Source organism: Schistocerca americana, chromosome X, assembly GCF_021461395.2.
Source record: "Schistocerca americana isolate TAMUIC-IGC-003095 chromosome X, iqSchAmer2.1, whole genome shotgun sequence".
NCBI classification, from domain to species: Eukaryota; Metazoa; Arthropoda; class Insecta; order Orthoptera; family Acrididae; genus Schistocerca; species Schistocerca americana.
In genome coordinates this window covers 861,021,237-861,046,940 of record NC_060130.1, presented here as the reverse complement: position 1 = coordinate 861,046,940, position 25,704 = coordinate 861,021,237, and positions in this window count along the sequence as shown.

The window sequence follows — 25,704 nt, the reverse complement described above, 5'->3', positions numbered from 1 at the left end:
TTAGGACATGAGTTTAAATTCAGGGCTACAAAACCCATCGTCTGCCGCATTTCCGTCATTCTTCACTTAAAATCAGCTGTCGATAGAGCATCTCCCATTTCCGTCATACCTCGCGGCGACCGCTAGCGGCAAATGACAGACTGTCAAGTAATTTTAATCGGACTATGATCGTGAGACCAACATATAATCACAAATGGATCAGGTTAATAACATTAATACCTCCTCAGTTATTTAAGTTCAAACAGTGCAAACCATTTAGTGGGACATCCTAGATTTCCCTATCATGTGCATGTTAACATAATTATCTCAAATAAAAAATATCTGCATCAAATTAAAAAGAAGGCGAGCAAACATTTAATCAAATGAGATACCTAATGGTAAAAAGATTTTTCTAAAATTTATGCACTGATTAATGGCAAAGGTGTTTACCCACGAGAAAAAACTTATAACTAAGTGTAAAACTTTGCAGAAATTAATTACATATCAAATAGAGATGCCAGCACAATGGCATATGAACCAGATCATGCTTAAAATTTACATATTATGATTTAAGGCAAAGGAGTTTGTCCAAGACGCACTTACTGCTACGTATGACTCTGACAAAAATTTATTATTTAGCAAGAAGACATGCCAGCATGACAAAAAACATTAAAATCCTAGGTTTAAGATATTGATTGAGGGACAAATAACGAAAGTGTTCGTGCAGAAAAAGACTTACAACTACAAATAAAAACAAATCTGTGAAAAGAATGTAACTGTTTAACAAAGATCATATGGCAGCATAATGGCAAACGGAAATGGCTCATATTTAAAGATTTACCTTTCTGAACATGCGAAAAGTGTTTATGAAAGAAAAAACTTATGACTAATTATATAAAAAATTAATTGCTAAAAAAAGAAAAATGGCAACTGCAAACGTTTTATTGGTTTAATTTCACTCTGTAAACGTTCAAGTCCGCACAAATTTATTCTAAGATACTAACCTATTCACCCATATTTGTTTATCACTTTACAAATCAGCTGACGCCGCATAATGCGGCAAAAATTTGATTACGAAGAGATTGTCGAGTATGTACCTGGCGTTGCTCTGAGTCTCAAACCATCAGATTTAAGTCTGGAGACGTGGCACGACAAGTTCTTGGTATCTGTTCACCAAATTTTCGGTGTTATTGCTGCTGCTGCTATGTTCACGAACTGGATTGTAGACATTTGTTATGGCAGATAAAGAGATTGAATGATTAGCAGCAGATGCTTCTAAAACGTGAATTCCGATTACATCATTATCCTATTCCAACTGTGGTCGTACAGTCCAAGACAGCGAAGATTATCTTTCTACCGGGTTGCCCGTTCATGAAGTAGCTACCACGCGAACTACATGTGTCAGTGGTACCTACCAAAACACATATTAACCGTTTTTAAAAAATTAATAATTCTAGTATAATTGGTGTTACATTAATTAAAAGAAACGTATGTTTATACTATACTTCTTTCTGTTGCGTATTGATGAATATTTCATTTGAGAAACCTATGAATTATCTTGATAAAATACACACATCAAAGAAAGTTCTGCATCACCTCGGTTCCGAGAGTTCCGGAACCTGTACACAAAATTGGAATAGAGATCAACAAAAACATCATTTCCGCCATTTTTATTGCTCATAAAGCCACACATTACATGTTGTACTACCATACAGCGAGACCTTCAGAGGCGATGGTCTAGACTGCTGTATACACCGGTACCTGCACGTCCTCTTGCATTGATGCATGCCTGTAGTCGTCGTGGCATACAAGTTCATCAAGGCACTGTTGGTCCAGATTGCTCCACTCCTCAACGGTGTTCCGGAATAGGTCCATCAGAGTAGTTGGTGGGTCACGTCATCCATAAACAGCCCTAATCAATCTAACCCAGGCATGTTCGATAGGGTTCATGTCTGGAGAACATGCTGGCCACTCTGATCGAGCGATGTCGTTAACATGATTGAAGTCATTCACAAGATATGCACGATGGGAGGGCGAATTGTCGTCCATGAAGACGAATGCCTCGTCAGTGCTGCCGATATGGTTGCTCATCGGTAGGAGGATGGCATTCACGTATCGTACAGCCGTTATGGCGCCTTCCATGACCATCAGCGGCATAAGTAGGCTCCACATAATACCACGCTAAAACAGCAGGGAACCTCCACCTTGCTGCATTCGCTGGACAGTGTGTGTAAGGCGTTAAGCCTGGCCAGGTTGTCTCCAAACACGTCTGTGACGATTGTCTGGTTGAAGGCATATGCGACACTCATCAGTGAAGAGAACGTGATACTAATCCTGAGCAGTCCATTCGGCATGTTGTTGGGCCCATCTGTACCGCGCTGCATGGTGCTGTGGTTGCAAAGATGGACCTCGTCATGGACGTTGGGAGTGACGTTGCGCATCATGCAGCATATTGCGCACAGTTTCAGTCGTAACACGACGTCCTGTGGCATCACGAAAATCATTATTCTACATGGTGGCGTTGCTGTCAGGGTTCCTCTGCTCCATAATCCGTAGGTAGCGGTCATCCACTGCAGTAGGAGCCCTTGGGCGTCCTGAGCGAGGCATGTCATCGACAGTTCCTGTCTCTCTGTGTCTCCTCCATGTGCGAACAACAAGCAGCGCCGGATAGCCGAGTGGTCGAGTGATCTGAGGCGCCTTGGCACGGTTCACGCGGCTGCCCCCGTCCGAGGTTCGAGTCCTCCCTCGGGCATGGGTGTGTGTGTTGTCCTTAGCGTAAGTTAGTTTAAGTTAGATTAATTAGTATGTAAACGAAGGGACCGAAGACCTCAGCAGTTTCGTCCCTTAGGAGCTTACCACAAATTTTCAAACTTTTTTCCGAACAACATCGCTTTGGTGCATTCCGAGACACCCGGACTCTTGCCGTGTTGTGAGCCCTTCCTGGCACAAAGTAACAATGCGGACACGATCGAACCGCGGTATTGACCGTGTAGGCATGGTTGAACCACAGACAACACGAGCCGTGTTCCTCCTTCCTGGTAGCATGACTGGAATTGATCGGCTGTTGGGCCCCCTCCGTCTAATAGGCGCTACTCATGCGTGGTTGTTTGCATATTTGGGCGGATTTAGTGACATCTGTGAATAGACAAAGGGAATGCATCTGTGATACAATATCCACAGTGAACGTCTGTCTTCAGGAGTGCTGGTAACTGGGGTGATGCAAAACTTTTTTTGATGTGTACTCCTATATGATGCCCTTTAAGCACTCTAGGATGACAGTGTTTATTATTAACAATGCTACTAATATTCGTGATGTTACAGGATTCGTCTGCTGACGAGGGATTAGTACTTCCGTTAATTGTGTGCCAGGAAGAACTAATATATCCATTCTGTTTACAAACAACAGTGTGTCTGATTTTAGGGTTCTTGTATACCATTGTCGTCTTTTTTTGGCTTCATCTTCGTACGTTCAGTACAAAACTATTTTTTCGGCAGGCAGAAACTCTGCTTTCAAAATCACTAATGAACATTTACAGCAAACCTCCGGCAAACTGTTTTGCATAGGTATCCCTGGTTTCTAACTGAAGATGAATTGAATTGTTACACCACACATTTCACTTACTTTTTTAGCCTAAGTCGACTCTAATTTCATTAATTAAGGAAAATACGAAAAAACCGTCGAATTGTTTTTGATATCTAAATTCTTCATGATCTGATATTCTTGTATTATCTGTCTTAACATTTATGTTTTCCTAATGCTTCGCAGCTGACTTGTCACATACTATCTTAGCGCTTTCTGGTAATTTATGTATATTACTTATTACTACTGCTTAAGTTACCTGTGTTGTGACTTGGCAAGACAGCCAAGCCACTAGGAGGCGAAGCCGAAAGGAACGCGTTTAAGCTCACGCAGGCTGGCGTGAGGTCTGGAACAGGTAAAGTAATTATACTAGCAAGAAAAGTACGTAGCTGCTGGAATACGTAACTTTAATCCATAATTGGTGAACATCGGTCTGACGGTACATGCATCACAAGATAAATAGCAATTGATAATGGCGCCTTGCTAGGTCGTAGCAAATGACGTAGCTGAAGGCTATGCTAACTATCGTCTCGGCACATGAGAGCGTAATTTGTCAGTGAACCATCGCTAGCAAAGTCGGCTGTACAACTGGGCCGAGTGCTAGGAAGTCTCTCTAGACCTGCCGTGTGGCGGCGCTCGGTCTGCAATCACTGATAGTAGCGACACGCGGGTCCGACGTATACTACCGGACCGCAGCCGATTTAAAGGCTACCACCTAGCAAGTGTGGTGTCTGGCGGTGACACCACAACTGGGATTGTCACTCAGTGGCATACTGCGTGTTTCTGCAAATATGTAGTGTATACTGGCTCGCCAATTCTACATGGTACGTGAACATGTGTGGTCACTTCATATATTAGGCACAGTCCATTACTTTCTTGTCTTACTGTACAGATCTGTCCGCCTCAGCTGAGTAATCAACGCAGCTGACTGCCATGCGGACGACTCGGATTCTATTCCTGGAACTGCCAGGGAAATTTCCTTAATGGAACGACTGCAATGGGGTGAATCCTGCCACGTGGTGCCAATTGCTGCTTGACCGAGTAGTAGCGGCTGCAGGTCATGAAAACTAACAACGCCCAGGAGAGCGGTGTGCTAACCCACGCACCTGCATATCGTCTCCAGTGACGCCCTGGACGAAGGATCACACGGTGGTCGGTCGGTACCGATTTACTTAGATTGCTTATTACTACTGCTTAAGTTACTGATATTGTCACATCAAATTCACTGCACAGATATGGTGAAGGTATAACACTGAAACGCGAAATAGGTTGAAAAATAGGAGAAGAGTAAGAGCTACTTTCTGGGCTGATGTGGACTGAAAATTGCGTGCTCGTAAGATATGACTAGGGGACACAAACTGTCGTCCTACTTAATTTTGTGAGTGAAAGCTGTCCTTTGGTGTTAATCTTTCCTCTAGAAAAACTTCTGAATAATTATATATCTAAAATGCCGGAACAGATGGCCTACCCGGTATTTGGATGCTGCTCTGGCTTTAACAAACGTAGCTTTTGAAGGTTATAAGTGATGTAACAAAGCAAACATGAATAAGAGGCTAAATTTTAGGAAGCTTCGCACAGATTACGAGACTAGCCATTTTTACGTATTATACATTTAGAAAGTTATAAGCTTCTTTTGTCCTCAGATCTCAGAAGTGGAGGTGTTCATTAATAGTTACTTACTAATGAAAATCTTATAGATGTATTAAAAGTTCAGGCGCGTATGATTTATTTAGTTTGAAATGGTATAGCAGATGTTTAGGAATACCTGCCTCTCCGACCAGTATTAAAGGTTGTTATTATTTTAAGATGATCACCTCTTCTAGAATTTAAATTGGCGTCGGTAATGAAACCTTTTGTATAATGAAAAAGATAACAGTTCCTTCGTATTGTACATTGTGTTTCAGTACATACAGAGCGACTACAGAAGTGACGACCAATGAAACACACATCACTAACACTCGAGTTGTAGAAGAGAACAGGATACGTCAGGCTCGTATATAGCATCTGACAAGGCGGCATCAAGAAGGAAATATGCCGCTTCCATTTAGATAAGCGGACAGCTGCTCGTAAGTTGTCCGCATTCGGAAATCATTTTTAGTCGTGTCATGATTACCGTCCGCCAAACAGCACCTTTATATTACAGTCAGGCGGAGGGACGCGTTCTCCGTAATCAGATGCGGTGTCGCCGCTTGAAGGCCGGAGAATGGCTGCGTGGGCTGCGGGCCGCCTATTTCTTGTAGGGCACGCGAGAACAGAACACGGGCCAGGGCGCGGCCTCCTCACACATCACGCCACGTGCTCCCAGCCGGCTCGCTTGCTGACTTACCACTAAATGTGTCTTCTCACGTAGCCTTTCCCGTTCCTCACTGACATCTACCCAGAAGGAATGGAGCGAATTATTTTAAAACTGTGCCCTGAGTGATTGGTGGAAAATAAGAATTGTAGGCAGCCGGTTATTGCCATGATCGCATCAATACAGATAATTTAACCCAAGCCTCTAGTCTTCTGTAATTACTGTTTTCACTTAGACACGTTATACGTAGCAGTATCTCCTGGCAAGGGAATGGGATGTGGAGGAGGGAGGAGGGGGGTGGGAGCGGGTAGAGAGAAAGAGAGAGAGATCTAAATGCAACATGCTGACTTACCAGTAAATGTGTCTTCTCACGTAGCCTTCCCCGTTTCTTACTGACATCTACCCAGAAGGAATTTCTGAATTTCTGTATTTGGCACAGATTTAAAAGTTTGAGATGAATATAACTTCTGTGTTTTCTTGAGTAAACGATATTTCAGCGTTAAGAAGTACCTTTCTACAGAAGAATGCTGAAGATTAGATGGGTAGATCACATATCTAATGAGGAGGTATTGAATAGAATAGGGGAAAAGAGGAGTTTGTGGCACAACTTGACGAGAAGAAGGGATCGGTTGGTAGGACATGTTCTGAGGCATCAAGGGATCACAAATTTAGCATTGGAGGGCAGCGTGGAGGGTAAAAATCGTAGAGGGAGACCAAGAGATGAATACACTAAGCAGATTCAGAAGGATGTAGGTTGCAGTAGGTACTGGGAGATGAAGAAACTTGCACAGGATAGGGTAGCATGGAGAGCTGCATCAAACCAGTCTCAGGGCTGAAGACCACAACAACACAACAAGAAGTACTTGCATTTATGTAAATTTCTGCTTACATATAGTAAGCTCCAGAGAGTACGTGTTCATGTGGACCCGAGACCTCACAGATAACAGAAAACCGCCGACAATTACAGATAAACATCATTTTACGGGAAACTGTGTAAAGTTGATGCATTAAGTTGTTCTGAAAGCTGTGCTGATGTTCAAGACAATAAAAGTGGGTTAAAAGTTGTGAGCTACCTGGGGAAGTTAACCTTGCATTACTGAGCAACTGTTTTACCACGTATCCAGTCTAGCTTTCCAAATTTCCAACTAACATTAATTATAATCTTTTAATAGTCATCTTACGACAACCGGTGATATATATATATATATATATATATATATATATATATATATATATATATACATATAAAAAGAAATAAATCAGTTTATATTTGGACATTTATTTTAACATTGATCATTGTTCCGTTAAAATTTCAGCATATTAAACTTGATTCATAACTAAACTCGTGCCTTATTTAGGATTGTGAAAATGTGAGTTTGTAATCTTACGGAACACATCAAATATGGTGCCAAGATTGGGAGACTGCATACAACACTGCATTCATAAAATAACACATGAAGAACGCTGAAACATATGCAAGAGGAAATTAACCACAACGAACCGATTCAATTTTCACGTAAAGAAGTTACGTTCGTAGCTCAATCCTGTCCGTCATGAAATTACTACGCACTGGTATACTAAATTCATACTAACTCTCTGTGAAATCTTCCCAAAAAGAATAGCTGAGGGCTACTATGATGCTTACACCACATGCTTCACGTGGTCAACTTGATTTACACAAAGATTGTAGCTCCACAATAACTTTGATAATTAAAATAAATTACATCGAAACGCAATTTACAAAAGAAAAACCTCGAACTGGTTACGATCGTCTTACTATTAACCTGATGGGTCAAACAATTGTATAAACACGTGGTACTGGTCTCACAAAGTACGCCCCACATGGGTTGAACATAAGGAAAAGTTGCTATATTGAAAAATAATGTCAAAATGAGACGTTATAATCTCACGCACATTCTCATTTAAGATTGATGATCTTAGTTAGAGTTACAGATCATCAACACGTGGTTCCACTTTAAGATCTAAACCTGAAATAAAGGTGTTTAAATTTTCGGTTAGGCTGAACTTAAGAAATCCATTGTCCTACGGACTTAGCAGAGACGTGCTTAGATGGAGACCTTACCACTTCAGACGCTCGCCGCAGACAGTCTGCCGTGGGCCCCTCCTGAGGGTGCCTCACAGATACAAACGGAAGTGACCAGAGAGGCAGCTTCCTATATCAACATGACAAGGGACGGACAGGATCATACCAAGAATAGAAACCTCTTTGCTTTTAGAAAGCGTAGCAACCTGTTCCGACGTTGGTCCTACTGTTCTCTAGCAGACAGGCTAGTCTGCTACCATCAAGCATGCAACTAGAAATGCATTTGCTCATTCATCCTTTCACACAGAAGGGAAGAGGGATGACAGTATCTTATCATATACAGTATATAAAAGAAAGCGGATGTAGGTTCCGTATGAGACTGTGTGACATGGATTACATATAAGCTGTGTTTTAAAGTGTAGTAGTGTGACAGATCGTTCTTGATTATGTGTAAAAGTAACACATTCCACTGCTCAGTCTCCTCCCAGATAAAGTCAGAAACACCACAGTAAATTTAGAAGTGGAATGTATGCCGTAAATGACAACAGATTTAAGAAATTAACATGAAAGGAATCCAACAGAGACCTTTCAACTGCTGTTTACTGTATGTAGAAAACACGTTACATGTCAAATTTTTAAGCTGTCTGTGATAATTACGAGTAATCCGCTGAAAACCGATAACTTACTTCCAGAATCATTCTTAAAACAACATGAATTTCGTAGCACTTCCTTTCAGTTAACTTTCGTTAAATATCCGTCCATTTTTTTATGTTTATATTTTCACATTCGCCATTTTCCGGATGATTGTCCTAATTTTTTCGAAGCGTCAAACATGGGTACAATGAAACAAATTTTTGGTCTGCATACTATGAGAACTCAATAAAGCGTTTCAGTTCCTCGTTGTACGTGATAAAGCGTTCCTCGGTCGCTTAGTCCTCGTTATCTTCCTCTCGGAACATAGTTTCATTATCTCCCCGTTACTTTCTGTTCAAGCTCCGGCTCATATGCATGGATGTTTAACCACTCGTGGATGTTTCTAAGTGCATACAGTCAGAAATTGGCTCTATTACAAGCAGAGTATCTCAGGCTTCATGTTGTATTTATTTAAAAAATGCGTCCATGACTAATCCCGGCTATTCAAGAACGTGAAGTATTATAATGGAGTTTCGTTGTCGCTCGTAAGCAGTTAAGTCCCACTACACCCTAAAAATATGAGTATATTTTAATATAAAGCTGCGAGTATGTATTTTATAGGTGAGAGGCTTCAGTGGCACCTTGTGTGCCTCCCCTCATTTAATATAAAAATAAAGCACAGCTGTCCACTATCAGGTGTGCTTATGTGCTTAGTTATCAGATGACTTGAAAGTACGACTGTAATTTAAAATTCGCCATGACTCCCAGTACTCGTACAATGGCAACTAGGAATCTGTGCTACTTGAGAGTAACATTGTCAATTTAATGGTTAATTGTTTATAGGCTTTTATTAACAAATCGGTGCTGCGACGAAACCACGGTTTTGCGTTGATGCATGGGTGTTGACTTTAGGTTCGACTGTGTCGTACATGCATTTGTTTTCAGATGTTGTTCCTTCCAAATTAGACAGTGGTCATATTAATTTATTTAAACAGCGTCTCCGAATAGAGTGGTGAATGTAGACTTCTATGTTATTCGACGTGCTGAAATTATCAGGTACGGAACTTTTCCTTATCTTCCTGATTTATGTTGTCCAGAGTCCAGGTGTTTCGTTATTGTCTCTTTTGTAGTGACAAACACTTTTAAACGGTTATATGGTATGTGCTGCATTTGTCACGTGGAGAGTGTATCAAAGCAAAGTTCCAACTGAAACTGTAACAGCCAGCGATAGGATTTCGTGGTTTCCAAACTATGTTGATTGGCTTTCATGTGAGACACACTTTTGGTGTACAGTAAGTAGATGACTGCCTAAAATTCGTTTCCTATCGCGTAGTACATACATGTACATAAAATTTCTTATTTAGCATTTCTTACAATCAGCATACACCCCTCTGTTTCTCTAGTCTTTGATAACAATACATAGTTACACGTCCAGTACGTTTGTACGTCGGTACTATTAAGATGTAAACTATATATAATTCATGGCGCCATGAGCGTATAGCTTACGACCACATGAACTCTATAAGAGAAATAAAATTAACTCCTTTCTTTGTTTGTATTACTTTTTTAACGTCGTAATGCCATAAAATCCTCAAAAGTCCAGAATGAGATTTTCACCCTGCAGCGGAGCGTGCGCTGATATGAAACTTCCTGGCAGATTAAAATTGTGAGCCAGACCGAGACTCGAGTCTCGGTCCGGCTCACAGTTTTAATCTGCTAGGAATTTTCCTCAAAAGTCTTTTAACTGCAACAGAAATGTACACCAAAGAATGTGGTGAGTAGCAGATCGTCAACATCAGCCGTCCTATGATTAAATCCGCATTGTGGTGAGTGTACTCGACTGGATAATGCCTGCAGAGAACCATTCTGTTATTGAAGAATGCTGAACAATACTCCAATAGAGCACATTACAATGTATACGGAAAGAGTCATCAACACGTTACAAGAAACAAAATAATACTGATGGTGACGACATGTTGTTGTTCTGGTAGCTGTCGTGACCTTCACTCGGAATTATTAAAGTCATTGTCTCCCTCTACAATTTTTAAAGCACGCTATCCTCCATTAAGAACTAACGATTCTTTGATACCTCAGGACGTTTTCTATCTAATCGATCCCTACCTTTTGTCAGATTATGGCATCAGTTTCGTTTCTTACTCATTTCGATTCAGTACCTCCTAATTTGCTATATGATCTACCCATCTAATCTTCAGCATTTTTCTATAGCAACACATTTCAAAATAATGTAGTCTGTTCTTGTTTGGAATGCCTGTCGGTCACCTTTCACTTCCGAACATGGTTGCACGTCAGGCATATACGTTCTGAATAGATTTCAAAACCCTTAAAATGATACTACATGCTAACAAATTCCTCTGTTTGAGAATTGCCTTTCTTCCTACTTCCAGTCTGCATTTATATCCTCTCTTCTTAAGCCATCATCAGTTATTTTACTGTTAAAATTTCAAAACTCGTCGACTACTTTTTGTGTCTCATTTCCTAATGAAATTCCCTCAGTATCGCCTGATTTAACTGTATTGCAAGTCATTATTCTTGTTTTACTTTTGTTTATGTTCATCCTATAATCTCTTTTTAAGACACTATTCTGTCCGTTCAACTGTTCATCCAAATACTTTGCCGTCTCTGGCAGAATTACATTATCGTTGGCAAGCCTTAAAGTATTTGTCTCTTCGTCATGAACTTTTATTCGCTTCCCAAGTTTCTCCTTGGTTTCCCTTACTGCTTATCGAATAACGTCGGGGATAAGCTATAACAATGTCTTACTCTCTTCTCCACTTCCGCTTCCCTTTCATGCCCTTACAACTGCAGTCTTGTTTCTGTACAAGTTGCGATAAATTTTCGCTCCCTGTGTTTATCCCTGCCACCATCAGAATTTCAAAGAGAGCACCCCAGACAAAACTGTCAAATGCTTTCTGTAACCGTACAGATGATAGAAACCTAGTTTACCTATCTTCTACGATTACTCGTGGGGTCAGTATTGTCTGTCGTTTTCCTACATTTCACCGGAACCCAAACATTTCGCGAGACACTACTGAAAAAACCTAGAGAATCGGCACTTGCGACTGACTGCAGAAATATTATACTGCCGCCAATGCACATTTCACTTAATGGTCTCGAATACAAGATAAGAGAAATTAGTGCTCACACGGACGCATATAGATATTCATTTTTCCTTCGCTCAAGTAGAACAGGAAAGAGAATGCCCAGGATTGGTACAAGGATGTCCGCTTCTATTAGTTTTTCCATTATTCTGTAAATGATTTCCTGTTGATGATCACGACAGTAGCACACAGAGAGCCGATCAGTTTCACCGTTAACTACAAAAGAGTTCCTAGGCGCCGGACGATAACAATCAGCTCTTTTTTCAAAGTCATTTGTGTCAGAGTATTTCCCTATTTGTGGCCCGTATCGTTGCTACAATGTTTCTCCATTCGTCTCCGCTCAACCTACCTTAATTCCTTACCACGTCCACGTCACATATCCGCTGTGCCAACTGCTTGCATCCAGTCTTGTAGTTCGATGACACACCTGAGGCCGGACATGTAGGATTTATTAAGACATACGATAGGATGCGGAAGAGATTTTTCTGGTTAGATTTATTTAGGAGTGTCCGTCACTACGTGTCGCCCTGAGAAGAGGAGAAAGGCAGTTCCTCAGAAACCACCTGGCCGACTCATACCAATTCCACCCGCCGAAGCGCCTTTCCACCGTGTTGGGGTTGACCTCCTCGGACGATTTCCAACGTCTGCTAGTGGCAACAGATTGATTATTGTATGCACTGATTATCTGACACGCTATGCCATTACAAAAGCCGTGAAAACAGCCGAAGCATTCGAGGTAGCCAAATTCACCGTAGAAGACATTGTATTAATACACGGTGCCCAAGGTCGTAAATTACGGATTGAGGGAAAGTTTTTCAATCGAATCTTGTGACAGAGATAAACCGTCGGTGCAACATTACTCATCAGATGACGACTGCCTACCATCCACAAACTAACAAACTTACTGAACGCCTTAATAAGAACTTGGCCGACCTGCTATCAGTGGTCATCAATGTTGAGCAGAGCAACTAGGATGAGGTGCTACCTTTCGTGATGTTCGTCTACAACACCGCTAAACAAGACAACACAGGATTTAGGCCATTTTTCCTGGTGCATTGGCGTGTGGCGACGACGACGATGGACATTGTGTTTCCGTTACATCCTGATGATGAGGGCAACGGCTATATCGGCTAGGTGTTAAGGAAGCTCGGCAGTTATCTCGACTCCGCACGCTGCTGGCTCAAGAATACGATCACTGAAGGTATGACGGAGCCACCGCCCCGTCCTTTACCAGCCTGCTGATCTCGTCTGGATCTTCACTCATGTTCGGAAGGTTGGTCTCTCTCAGAATCTCCTCAGGCACTACTTCGGACCTTATAAGGTTGTAAGACAGTTGTCTGATGATACTTATGAAGTTGAAGATTTCGACCTGGACATAAGACGACGAAAGATCAGAGACACGGTCCACGTCCTTCGAATGAAGCTCTATGATGATCCTGCAACCCAAGATAAATTCGAAGCTCAAGCGACAGGCAACAGGCGGAAAGATGACGAAGAACGTAGCAACAAGGGAAGTTCTAAGGAGATCACCGCCAGGGCTAACATCAATCATCAGGAGTCGGGGTATGCAGGATCGATGACTCGTCCCTGGACCAGGAGGACGTAACACCGAGACGCTGTTCTCTTAAGGAGAAAGGAATGTCGCAGAGAAACGTAACACAGTTGCCGTAGTGTATTTGTTATGATACTACACTGTTATATGGAGGGTCGTGAGTTTGAAACTCACATGAAATGTAGAATTTTAATATCTATATTTGGTTCGAGTACATTCTAGAAGTATCCACAAAAGGCAAGAATCATTGTACTGGAATGTTCTGTAGCTATATATACAGGGTGTAAATTTTAAGTTGAGAAACCAGAACAACTCGAAATATAAGCTTCACACGAAGAAATGCGCAGAATCCAAACCTGATTATTTTCGAGGGGGATATCTGCTGGTACTGGGTGTGGGGAGTCAGACAACTTTAAAATATCAAGTGGGAACCCCCATTTTTTATAGCAGAATCGGATTCTACATAAAAATATTCTACATAAAAAACTACATACATTTTGTCTTAAACATCTGTTTTGATTCTTGTTAGGTGGCTCTGTAATTCAAGAAAATCCATGTTCTCATTTTTGCGTGGAAAATCGCTGTAGATAACTAAAAATACTTATTTACTTCGTACATTTTGACTCCCTAAAACTAAGGAGTGGCCGAACGGTCTAGGCGCTTCAATCTAGAATCGGCGACCACTACTTTCGCATGTTCGAATCCTGCCTCTGGCATGGATGTGTGTGATGTCCTTAGGCTAGTTAGGTTTAAGTGGTTCTAAGTTTTATGGGACTGATGACCTCAGAAGCTAAGTCCCATAGTGCTCAGAGCCATTTGGAGCATTTGAACCTAAATCTCAAACTCTCCCTCTCTCCCCATGGGGGGGGGGGGGGGGGGGAGGTTGAGAGAGAGGAATCATAGTTTCACAAATGTTGACCCAAATATTAATTTTTTCCGCAGATTTGGATAAGCTTTGATTGTTTCGTAGTAATGAGGCCACACAACTTTTGCCGGCCGGTGTGGCTGAATGGTTCTAGGCGCTACAGTCTGGAACCGCGCGACCGCTACGGTCGGAGGTTCAAATCTTGCCTCGGGCATGGATGTGTGTGATGTCCTTAGGTTAGTTAGGTTTAAGTAGTTTTAAATTCTAGGGGACTGTTGAGCTCAGAATTTAAGTTCCATAGTGCTCAGAGCCATTTGAACCATTTGAACCACACAACTTTTAACCATCCCCATATGGAGAGCGAGCGAGAATTTTAGTTTTAGGGAATGAAAATTTACGAAGTAAATAAGTATTTTGTATTTATCCGTAACCATTCTCCAAGCAAAAATGAGAACATGCATTTTCTTGAATTACAGCGTCAACATCCAAGAATGAAAACGAATGTTTAAGACAAAATGTACGTAGTTTTTTATGTAGAATCTGAGTCTGCAATAAAATATGGGGGTTCTCATTTAAAATTTTGAAGTTGCTTCGCGCCCCATCCTCAAGCGGCTGAAATGGTGGGCTAATTTTAGCATCAGCAGATGTCCCCCTCGAAAATAATCAGCTTTGGGTTCTACACGTTTTTTCGTGTATAGCTTATTTTTCGAGTTATTCTGGTTTGTCAACTCAAAATTTCCACCCTGTATACCGTTTGTGTTCTGGCCGGAGGCAATTCGCTCAACGCTCTTATATGTGCAAGTGCTAAATAAACCTTAGTTAAGTGAAGTTAGTGTTCGTCATTCATCTACTTACACCTTCTTCTACGTGAAATATTACGGGCTCTTATCCTGACCTCGGTACATGTTTGGAATGGATTTGGTGGTTGAAACAGGCTGGTTTCGGAAGGGAGACAGAAAAAGGTTTCTCACGCACCTACCACGGTAGATGTGGGGTACTGTGTGACAGGCACTGAAAGAGAGAGGTGCGTGTGATGAAAGAGCGACGTACTGTCCGCACTCAATCTGAAACGTCCCCTTTTTGAACAATTATACATGACTGTGCTTAAACTGATACACAATATTTTGTTAGCGCAACGCAATCTGACTTTCAAAATTCCCTACAAAAGAATGGCCCTGACTAACATTAAACTATACCTTTCACAAATCACTTACCTCACAAAAATCTTCGCTGCTCAAGCTACTGCAATACAGCGAGCGCCACTACTGCCAGCTAAATAAAAGATTCAAACTATGGAAGGCACTAACTACTGATAGGGATAGTTAGCAAATGAAAGATATTAATAGAGAACAAACAATGTATTTACCTTGATATCATCATATATAAATATAGCAATTCACGACAAATTTCAAAACTCCGCCATCTCTCTCCCCACATCCACCACTGCTGGCGGCTCACCTCCAACTGCCCAACGCTACGCGCTGTTCACAGCCAGCTGCCTAACACTCCAATGGCGAGTATTACAACAATGCAAAGCAGCCACAGACTGCACACAGCACAGCCAGTGATTTTCATATTGAGCGCTACGTAACGTTGCCAATAAGAAAACATAAACAGCCTACTTACATAGCCCCCATGCTCCCCACAAAAAAATTTTACAAATTGGGTTGGGCAGTGACCAATACAGATTTGAAAAAATTTTTCATAATTACAATAACAAAGATATCAAATGCACACACTTATTGATACAATGTTGGTCAAAAGCTAAAAATTTCTCACAGTCCATAAAGACAGTCCAAATTGTTCATCACAGTAAAAATGCAGAGTTTTTCTCAAAGTCTGAGCAGTAAAAGAAAATGCACGCAGAAGTAGTGGATTTCCATGCAGTCTTGAAGAAGTAGTGTTGTCCTTCCAACGGAAAGACAGTGCTGACTCGACATGCAGACAGGTAATGGGCCACAACAGAGTAAACCCACAGCAGAGTCAGTCGACGTTTTGAAGAATATTGGTAGTTAGGTCATCACAGAGCAGACCCACTGGAGTCCTGGTAGAGATTGTGGTATTGGTGGGCCACCAGAGGTGCAGACCCACTGCAGTCCTTGTAGAAATAATGGTATTGATGGATCATCAAAGATGTAGACCCACTGTAGTCCTTGTAGAGATAATGGTACTGGTGGGTCATCAAAGATGCAGACCCACTGTAGTCCTTGTAGAGATAGCCAGCAGCCATCTGTTGTTACTGTGCAGGTGTACAATCACCATTGAAGAGTCTTGCGGATGATATAGCAAGTCCATAAACCACCACTTGTGCACTCACAAAGTTTTTGAAATTGTCCTTAGAACCAGCAATGCTGTTATCCAGTCCCTTGCTGAATTATTAACACACGTGCAAACACTAACAGTCCCTACTTCTCACATATTGTCCATATACTATGACCAACAGAAACGTGTGCAGTGAAATGTAACTAACAAGTTAATAATATCATGAACTGGTGACAATTACAATTTTATAACATAAGAATACAATTACAAAGGTACAAAATACATCATTAAAGAACATAATAATACAGATAACATTTGTAGTACAGGCTTTACAAAAGAATCGAACTAACATATTCATCAGTGGAATTATGACATGAGTACATACATAAAAGATCACAATAACTTTTGAAACATCAACTTCACACATGAGCATTAAACAGAACGGAATTAATAATGTCTAACATCTTTACAAAGTAAATAACATATTATTAATTCCAATTATATTCGAGGATAACAGTATTCCTCATCATAGTGAATGTAGCTTAATATTAAAAGAAGAAAAAAATTCTATGAAACTACACAGAGACAGGAAGAAAACAAATACATAAGGGTACACAAACATATAGTGGGATAACACAAAAGGGAAAGGACAGGGTTTGTTTTACTGCAGTATTTTGCATGCAGATCTCCCTTTGTTCATCATTATTCCCAAAAAGTCCTATCTAAGCCTGCCTTCTGTATTTTGTTCACATCCTCTGTCAATAATAGTTTTTCTCCACTGTACAGTATCCTATTTCTTATAAATTTATAATAGTTAGTTTCTTATATAGTCTACCCCCTCTTAAGCTAACTTAAATCTACTGAGCTCAGATGCTAAACTAAGGGACGAGGCAATGCAGCAGCACATAAAACAATTAATATAAACAGCAATAAAAAAATGGAAAATCGCAAAGCAAGCTACAGTAAATCTAAATTACCAAGCAATTCAACATTACAACTAATATGAGGCAATGCGCAGCACCAAAAAAATAAATCTGGCTTAGCAGAGTAACACAAATTAAAGTTCAGTAGCACTATGCCTGGCAAACAGCAGCTTATATCTAATCATGACATAGCTCAAGCAGAAAAAAAATATAACACTAAAGATAGCAATGCAGATAAGGGAAATGTATAATCACATCTTAATGTCTAAGTAATTAAAGTGGTGCACCACAACAACTTATTGTAAAAGAAATATTACCATGTACTTGAAAAGAAAATTACATGTTACTGTTACTAGTTCCTTCTTATTGTTCTTTCCTTTCCAAGTGCTCCTTTTTTAAAGAATGTGGATCGTAAAATAATTATTTAATAGATCTGTTGACAGAAAGTGTTCACATTAGCAGATGCATTTCATTTTATAAAAGCAATGCTGCAACACAGCTGGAAACCAGATATCAAATGAAATAAGCAACTATGAAAAGCAAAGCATAAAAATATCATTCAATAGTCATGTGGCATTTCGTAAGTCAGTAGCTCTCAACTCTCATAGAAAGACACTTGTCATAATCAGGTGTGCAGATGTACAAATATTTCCCATCAATTCATAAGTATTGCAGTAATTAGCACAAAGTACGAGTAATCATATGTTTTCAGGTAATGAGCGTGTAATATTTGCGATGCTTTCTACAAAGGAATGTCAATAGCAAGGTTAATGGAAGTAATGAGGGTGTCGCATTTGCAATATTTTCTCTAAAGGAATGTCAATGGCGAGGATAAAGGCCTGCCTTTTTTCTTTTTTTTTTTTCTACCGGTGCTTCCGGAAAGGCACACCCTAATGGCTTGTTTTCCAGGTGTTTGACACAGCTGCGTGCCCACAACGCATTACGTGCAGGTGGTCACTTAACTTTCTTACAGAAATATTTACGACACCAGTTTCCGCTACAGTGACAGTCTCACATAAAAATATTTCACAGGTCAAGAATTATCGTTGCAAATCTGTAGAAACAAAATCCTATAAATATAAGTGTCCAAAAAAATATTCGTCAGCATTGTGATACAGTCACGCATTTACGCACATTTCATAACTCTTAAAGTACGATTCTTGGTTTTCAACATCCTTTTTCACAAATCAAGAGTCCCTACCCACTATTCATTACTCCTTACCTTATTACACATATACGTATCCATCGACACTCGTCAATATTTCATCATTATAAATATGAAGCATAATCAAATAACTCATATAGCCTCAGCCTATTAATCATAAACATACCTCAGCAGCATAATACACATCGTCGTCGTAAAAATAACATCATAACACCTCAGTCAAATCTCAAAATCGTCGTAGCTTCCTCCAATAATTAAAAAAATTCTCTGCTCATGTCAAAAGTGTCATCTGCCTCAAACGTACTTTAAAAATCATGATCTCATACCAAATACATCATTCAAAGCTCTCATAGTATCACAATGATTCCGAAAAAATATGAAGAGTTCACACAGTACAGACAAAATACAGTTTCGTAAGTGTGAAGTTATCCAACGGTGTAATTACGTAAACATCTGTCACTGATATAGTAAAATAAATGTTTGTCTCTCTCAGTTAAATGATCAGATAGCTGTGTAATTTACATGTTAGAGAAATATGGTACCGATGTGTAAAGTTGTATAAGCAAATACCATATTAGCTGGGGCTCCTTGTGCTTGCCAAACACATGGTACACAAAGTAGGCGTGTACCCCCCTGAGGATTAATGTAATTATACCCTCAGGTGTTACAGATTACAGCAATGGAATGAAATGTATCACGGAAAACTTTCTTTGTAATTCAAAAATCTTGAAAAATAAATGGTTTAAGTACAAAATTAATCACTCAAATACGTGTGCTGTAGCGCTAAATGTGCGTCTTGTTGCAACATAATCTGTGTGGAAGTGTCGTAGTTATCGTCCTCCGAAAGCTAAGTTCTGCAGAAGTCAATGTACTTACCTCATAATAAACAAAAGTGAAATGCTTTATGTACAGATATCTTAGTTATTACGCTTATTGCCATGATGAAGAAAGTACTGTGCTGTAACGTATTGTTGTGCTACGGAAAAGGCAGTCTCATTGTAGCTATACCACAAAAGTTACTACTAAAACATGTTTTACTTTCCAGAATAAAACAGAAAACTGTGCACATATAAAACAGAAACACTGCAAAAGCAACATTGTAAATTGTCACTCATTAGTAGCGTCGTGATAAAATCGTGTAGTTGTCACATAAACTAACCACTGTGTCGTCTGGTATCTCACAGAAAGTACTTTAAATCCAGAATGTATTTTCAAGTAAACCAAAATGTTGCATTAAAATCTCATTAGCAGTACTGGTAAATGTTCTAAGTATGTGAGCCTTATAGTCGTTACGTAATCGTGCAACAAACAAGCAAGAATGTACACACACAATAACACTGTAACGTCTGTTCACTATAACAATGCATTCGTCATTTCTGTTTAAATAAGTTCTCTTGGTTCTTGATTGGATATTTAACTTCAAACATTGTTGCATGTTAACAGTTTCTTAAGTCTGACAAAGCATACTAGAAATGTGAAGTGAAAAGTTTTATGGCAAAGACAAAGTTAAAAAGCAGATTATCTTTCAATAAACGGTTTTACATGTGAAATGTGGTACAATCTTTTACTCTTCAAAGTACTCAGAATTTCAGCTTGAACGCAATTATCATGCAGTATACGTCGGTAAAGAATACTGGAATTTTTCACAGGGTTAGCGTCAATGTTATTTTTCTCTGAGCCAGCCGGCGCACGTGGGTGCCTGCGGCGCGAGTCATTGTCTGTCTCTTTGTTGCCGCGCGTTGTTATTGGGATTAGGAGACCTAACTTCTACAAATTCACCGTGACGAGAGGGCCCTGCTCTGTTTGAATCCCGCCAGTTCTGATGCAATTCAGGTCTGTCGTTACGATCATATCGTCTGTCGTCATGTCGGTAGATTCCATAGTTTCTTTCTCGTCGATCACATGGTGGAGAATTTGTCCTTGAATCGTAACTGCGCGCTGATCCGTTGTGTCTAAAGTTATTCTGTCTCCCTTGATAGTATTTATTTTGGTTCCCATATTGTCTGTTTCTCTTATTGTCTCTGTGATAGTCATTACCACGGAGAGGTGATCTTTCCCTGTAGTTATTACTACTCTGCCAACGGTTGTCATACGGGTGGTGTCTGTTTTGGTCACGATTTGTGTTGTGATAATAGCCTTGTCGCGTCCAGTTATCATTTCTGTCGTCACGGAATTGTGACAGATGTGACCTGTAGTGATTGTTTTCCTGTTTTCGCATCCCGCGACGGTATGTGTCAATTTCCAGTTCTTGTAACAGTCCCTGAAATGCTTCAATGTCGTCTTTGCAACGTCCTGCTAAAATAATATGTCGTAAATGTTCAGGCAATTTGAGTAAGCAAATGCGGATGAGTTCTGAGGGGCTGTATGGGTTTGAAAGATATTGATTCTTATGCAACATGTCTTCAAAATATTTGACAAGACTGGAAAATTCAGATTGTTCAAAGCGTTTCATCATCATGATGCTATGTTTTACACGGTCTTGTGTAGCTTGAGACCAATTTGCTGAGAGGAAGGCATGGTAAAACTCTCCTTCACTGTGGCAATCGTGAATTACCGATCGCATTCTTACAGCTGGTTCATTCTCTAAGTAGCCACACATAAATTCTAATCTGTGTTCCAACGACCAGTTGGGAGGAAAACAATGAGAGAATTGATGGAGCCATGCTTGTGGATGAATGTCGTTGCCATAATTCTTAAATGTTTTGAATTTACGTGTAGTAATGAACAGCTTATAGTCAAAATCATCATGTCGGCGAGTCGCATATCGGTCATTGTTTTTCATAACTTCCGAAATGCCCTGTGTTATTATTTTGCGGCTTTTCCGTATTTCTAAGTCCCTCTTCCCGTGTTGGAGCGCGAGTGTCCTCTGAAATACGTAATTCTTGTATTACCTGTGTCAGCTGATCTTGTACTTCCCGGATTTCTCTTTGGTGTTGTGTATTAATTTGATTCTGATTTTGTTTGAATTTCCTAATTTGTTCGTACTCTTCTGTGTCAGTGAAGGCTACAGGTCTTGTGTCTTTCAGATCATCATCTACCTTTGTAGATAAGTTAGTGACCTGATCCGAAAGTTCGGCTACTTTCTCCGATAGTGTACACATTTCCTCAGTGTGTTTTTCTGAACCAAGTTTCAGAGTGTCCATTTGTGTTGAAATCGAATATACTGTGTCCTTTAAGTTTTCCTGAGTTTTTGCAAGTTGCTTAACCGAATCGGTAGATGCAACTGAGTCAATTTTAGCCCACAAGGTCTCATGATTTTCATGAACAATGGTTTGCAGTTCTTTTATGGCTGCTTCATGATTCTGTAATGCATTTTCATGCCGCGAAAAAATAGGTTGAAAATGCTCACAAATTTGTGTTTTTACGTCATTACAGACTTTTTGACATTTCGATTCAATGTTATGTAACTCAGTAGTTAAATCTTCACGTGTTTGTTCAAGTGTGGTGTCTAACTTTTTAAGATGTTGTTCCATTGTGTCTAACTGTTGCTGTGTTTGTCTCTGGTGTTGTTCCATTGTGTCTAACTTTTTAAGATTTTGTTCCACTGTGTCTAACTTTTGAAGCTTTTGCTGTGTTTGTCCCATTTGTTGTATTAATTGTAATAACAATGCATTGGTGTCTGAAACATGTTCCTCAGTGCTTTTCGGCAGTGAATTTACACCGGAAACATTCACATTTTGACAAGCAGAAAATGTGTCTTGACTTATTTGAGAAAACGGTGAGGATCCAAAACCTGAATCTACAGTATTTGCGAGATCGTGTCCTGTCATTTCGGCTTCCTGAGGCGAGCTATTGCCGACCGATCGATCGATAATGCTTCCCTCTTCACTAATTGTTTCACTGTCCACGCCATTGTTTGATGCCCGCTCCATTTCCCTGTGCACAGTTACCAAATTACTACTTTGAACATTAGTAAATTCATTACTCTGCGGCGCTGATAAGCTACGCTCGTCGTCACTATTATTTCTCAGTTTAGTTTGGAGCCTAGTGTTACGTTTTTCACACGCCATAATTGTCAGAATATTTCACACGATAACACAGAAAAGCACAATTTGAAGTGCAAAAATAGGAGAACACATTAACATAGCACTGAAAATAATATCTAGTTAATTGCAAGCCTAGCTGCGAAATACTTGGTGCAAATCTACATGCATGCCACTACTGTTTTACTGTACAACAATGAAAGGCTACAACTACAAAGGAGATTCTCTCTACAATTACGCGCTAGCAATAAACAAAAGCTACACTAAATACACAAACTACAAGAAAAAATCAGACGATTCCAGTGAGGTATCCTGGCAGGGTCGCCATATGAAACGTCCCCTTTTTGAACAATTATACATGACTGTGCTTAAACTGATACACAATATTTTGTTAGCGCAACGCAATCTGACTTTCAAAATTCCCTACAAAAGAATGGCCCTGACTAACATTAAACTATACCTTTCACAAATCACTTACCTCACAAAAATCTTCGCTGCTCAAGCTACTGCAATACAGCGAGCGCCACTACTGCCAGCTAAATAAAAGATTCAAACTATGGAAGGTACTAACTACTGATAGGGATAGTTAGCAAATGAAAGATATTAATAGAGAACAAACAATGTATTTACCTTGATATCATCATATATAAATATAGCAATTCATGACAAATTTCAAAACTCCGCCATCTCTCTCCCCACATCCACCACTGCTGGCGGCTCACCTCCAACTGCCCAACGCTACGCGCTGTTCACAGCCAGCTGCCTAACACTCCAATGGCGAGTATTACAACAATGCAAAGCAGCCACAGACTGCACACAGCACAGCCAGTGATTTTCATATTGAGCGCTACGTAACGTTGCCAATAAGAAAACATAAACAGCCTACTTACAAATCGAAGTACTTGAAATGTGATTCATTGTTAACAGAAAGCGTTGAAGTTGTTGCACAAGATTTCTAGATCTACATCTATATGGATACTCTGCAAATCACATTTAAGTGCCTGGCAGAGGGTTCATCGAACCACCTTCACGATTCTCTATTGTTCCAATCTCGTATAGAGCGCGGAACACCTATATCTTTACGTACGAGCTCTAATTTCCCTTATTTTATAGTGGTGATCGTTTCTCCCTATGTAGGTCGGTGTCACCAAAATATTTTCGCATTCGAAGGAGAATGTTGGTGACTGGAATTTCGTAGGAAGATTCCGTCGCAACGAAAAATGCCTTTCTTTTAATGATGGACAGCCCAAATTCTGTGTTATTTCTGTGGCACTCTCTCCCAAATTTGCGATAATACAAAACGTGCTGACCTTCTTTCAACTTTTTCGATGTACTCCGTCAGTCCTACCAGGTAAAGATCCCACAGCGTGCAGCGGTATTCTAAAAGAGGACGGACAAGCGTAGTGTAGGCAGTCTCCTTAGCAGATCTGTTAACAATTTCCAATTGTCCTGCCAATAAAACGCAGTCTTTGGTTAGCCTTCCCCCACAAAATTTAATATGTGTTCCTTCCAATGTAAGTTGTTCGTAATAGTACTTCCTAGGGATTTAGTTGAATTTATGGCCTTTATATCTGACTGATTTATCGTGTAACCGAAGTTTAACAGATTCCTTTCAGCACTCATGTGGCTGACCTCACACTTTTCGTTATTTAGGGTCAACTGCCACGTTTCGCACCATTCAGATATCTTTTCTAAATCGTTTTGCAATTAGTATTGATCTTCTGATGACTTTATTAGTCGATAAACGACAGCGTCATCTGCAAATAACCTATGACGACTGCTCACATTGTCTCCCAAATCGTTTACATAGATAAGGAACAGCAAAGGGCCTATAGCACTACCTTGGGGAACGCCAGAAATCAATTCAGTTTTACTCGATGACTTTCCGTCAGTTACTACGAACTGTGACCTGTCTGACAGGAAATTACAAATCCAGTCACATAACTGAGACGATATTCCATAAGCACGCATTTTCACTACAAGCCGCTTGAGTGGTAGAGTGTCAAAAGCCTTCCGAAAATCCAGAAATACGGAATCGATCTGAAATCCCTTGTCAATAGCACTCAACACTTCATGTGAATAAAGAGCTTGCTCTGCTTCACAGGAACGATGCTTTCTAAACCCATGTCGTGTGTCAATAGACAGTTTTCTTGCAGGTAATTCATAATGTTTGAACACAATATAGGTTTCAAAATTCTGCTGCATATCGACGTTAACTATATGGGCCTGTAGTTTAGTGGATTACTCCTGCTACCTTTTTTTAATACTGGTGTGACCTGTGCAACTTTCCAGTCTTTAGGTACGGATCTTTCGTTGAGCGAACGGTTGTATTTGATAGTTAAGTATGGAGCTAATGCATCAGCATACTCCGAAAGGAACCTAATTGGTATACAGTCTGGACCAGAAGGCTTGCTATTATTAAGTGATTTAAGTTGCTTCACTACTCCGAGGATATTTACTTCTACGTTTCTCATGTTGACAGCTGTTCTCGATCCGAATTCTGGAATATTTACTTCATCTTCTTTTACGAAGGCATTTCGGAAAGCTGTCTTTAGTAACTCTGCTTTGGCAGCACTGTCTTCGATAGTATCTCCACTGCTATCGCGCAGAGAAAGCATTGATTGTTTCTTGCGCTAACATACTTCATATACAACCAGAATCTCCTTGGATTTTCTGCCAGGTTTCGAGACAAAGTTGCGTTGTGGAAACTGTTATAAGCGTCTCGCATTATGTAATTTGTCTGGTTGACTAAATTTTGAGGTACTGTTAAAGATCGCCAATCTTGGGAATTTTGCGTCTGCTTATATTTCGCATGTTTGTTTCGTTATTTCTGCAACAACGTTCTAACCCGTTTTGTGTACCAAGGAGGATCAGGTCCGTCGTTTGTTAATTATTTGATATAAATCTCTCAATTGCTCCCGATACTATTTCTTTGAATTCAAGCTTCATCTGGTGTACACTTGCACTATTAATTTGGAGTGAGTGGAGATTGTCTCTCAGGAAGGCATCAACTGAATTTTTATCTCCTTTTTTCGAATAGGTATATTTTTCGCTTGTTTTTCGGGGATTTGGGGATTACAATATTCAATGTCGCTACGACAACCCCGTATTCACTAATCCCTGTATCGGTTTGGATGCTCGTTATTAACTCAGGATTATTTGTTGCTAAGAGGTCAAGTGTGTCTTCACTACCGTTTACTATTCGCCTGGACTCATGAGCTAACTGCTCTAAATAATTTTCAGAGATAGCGTTTAGCACAGTTTCGGATGATATTTTATGCGTACCTGCGGAATTAAACATGTATT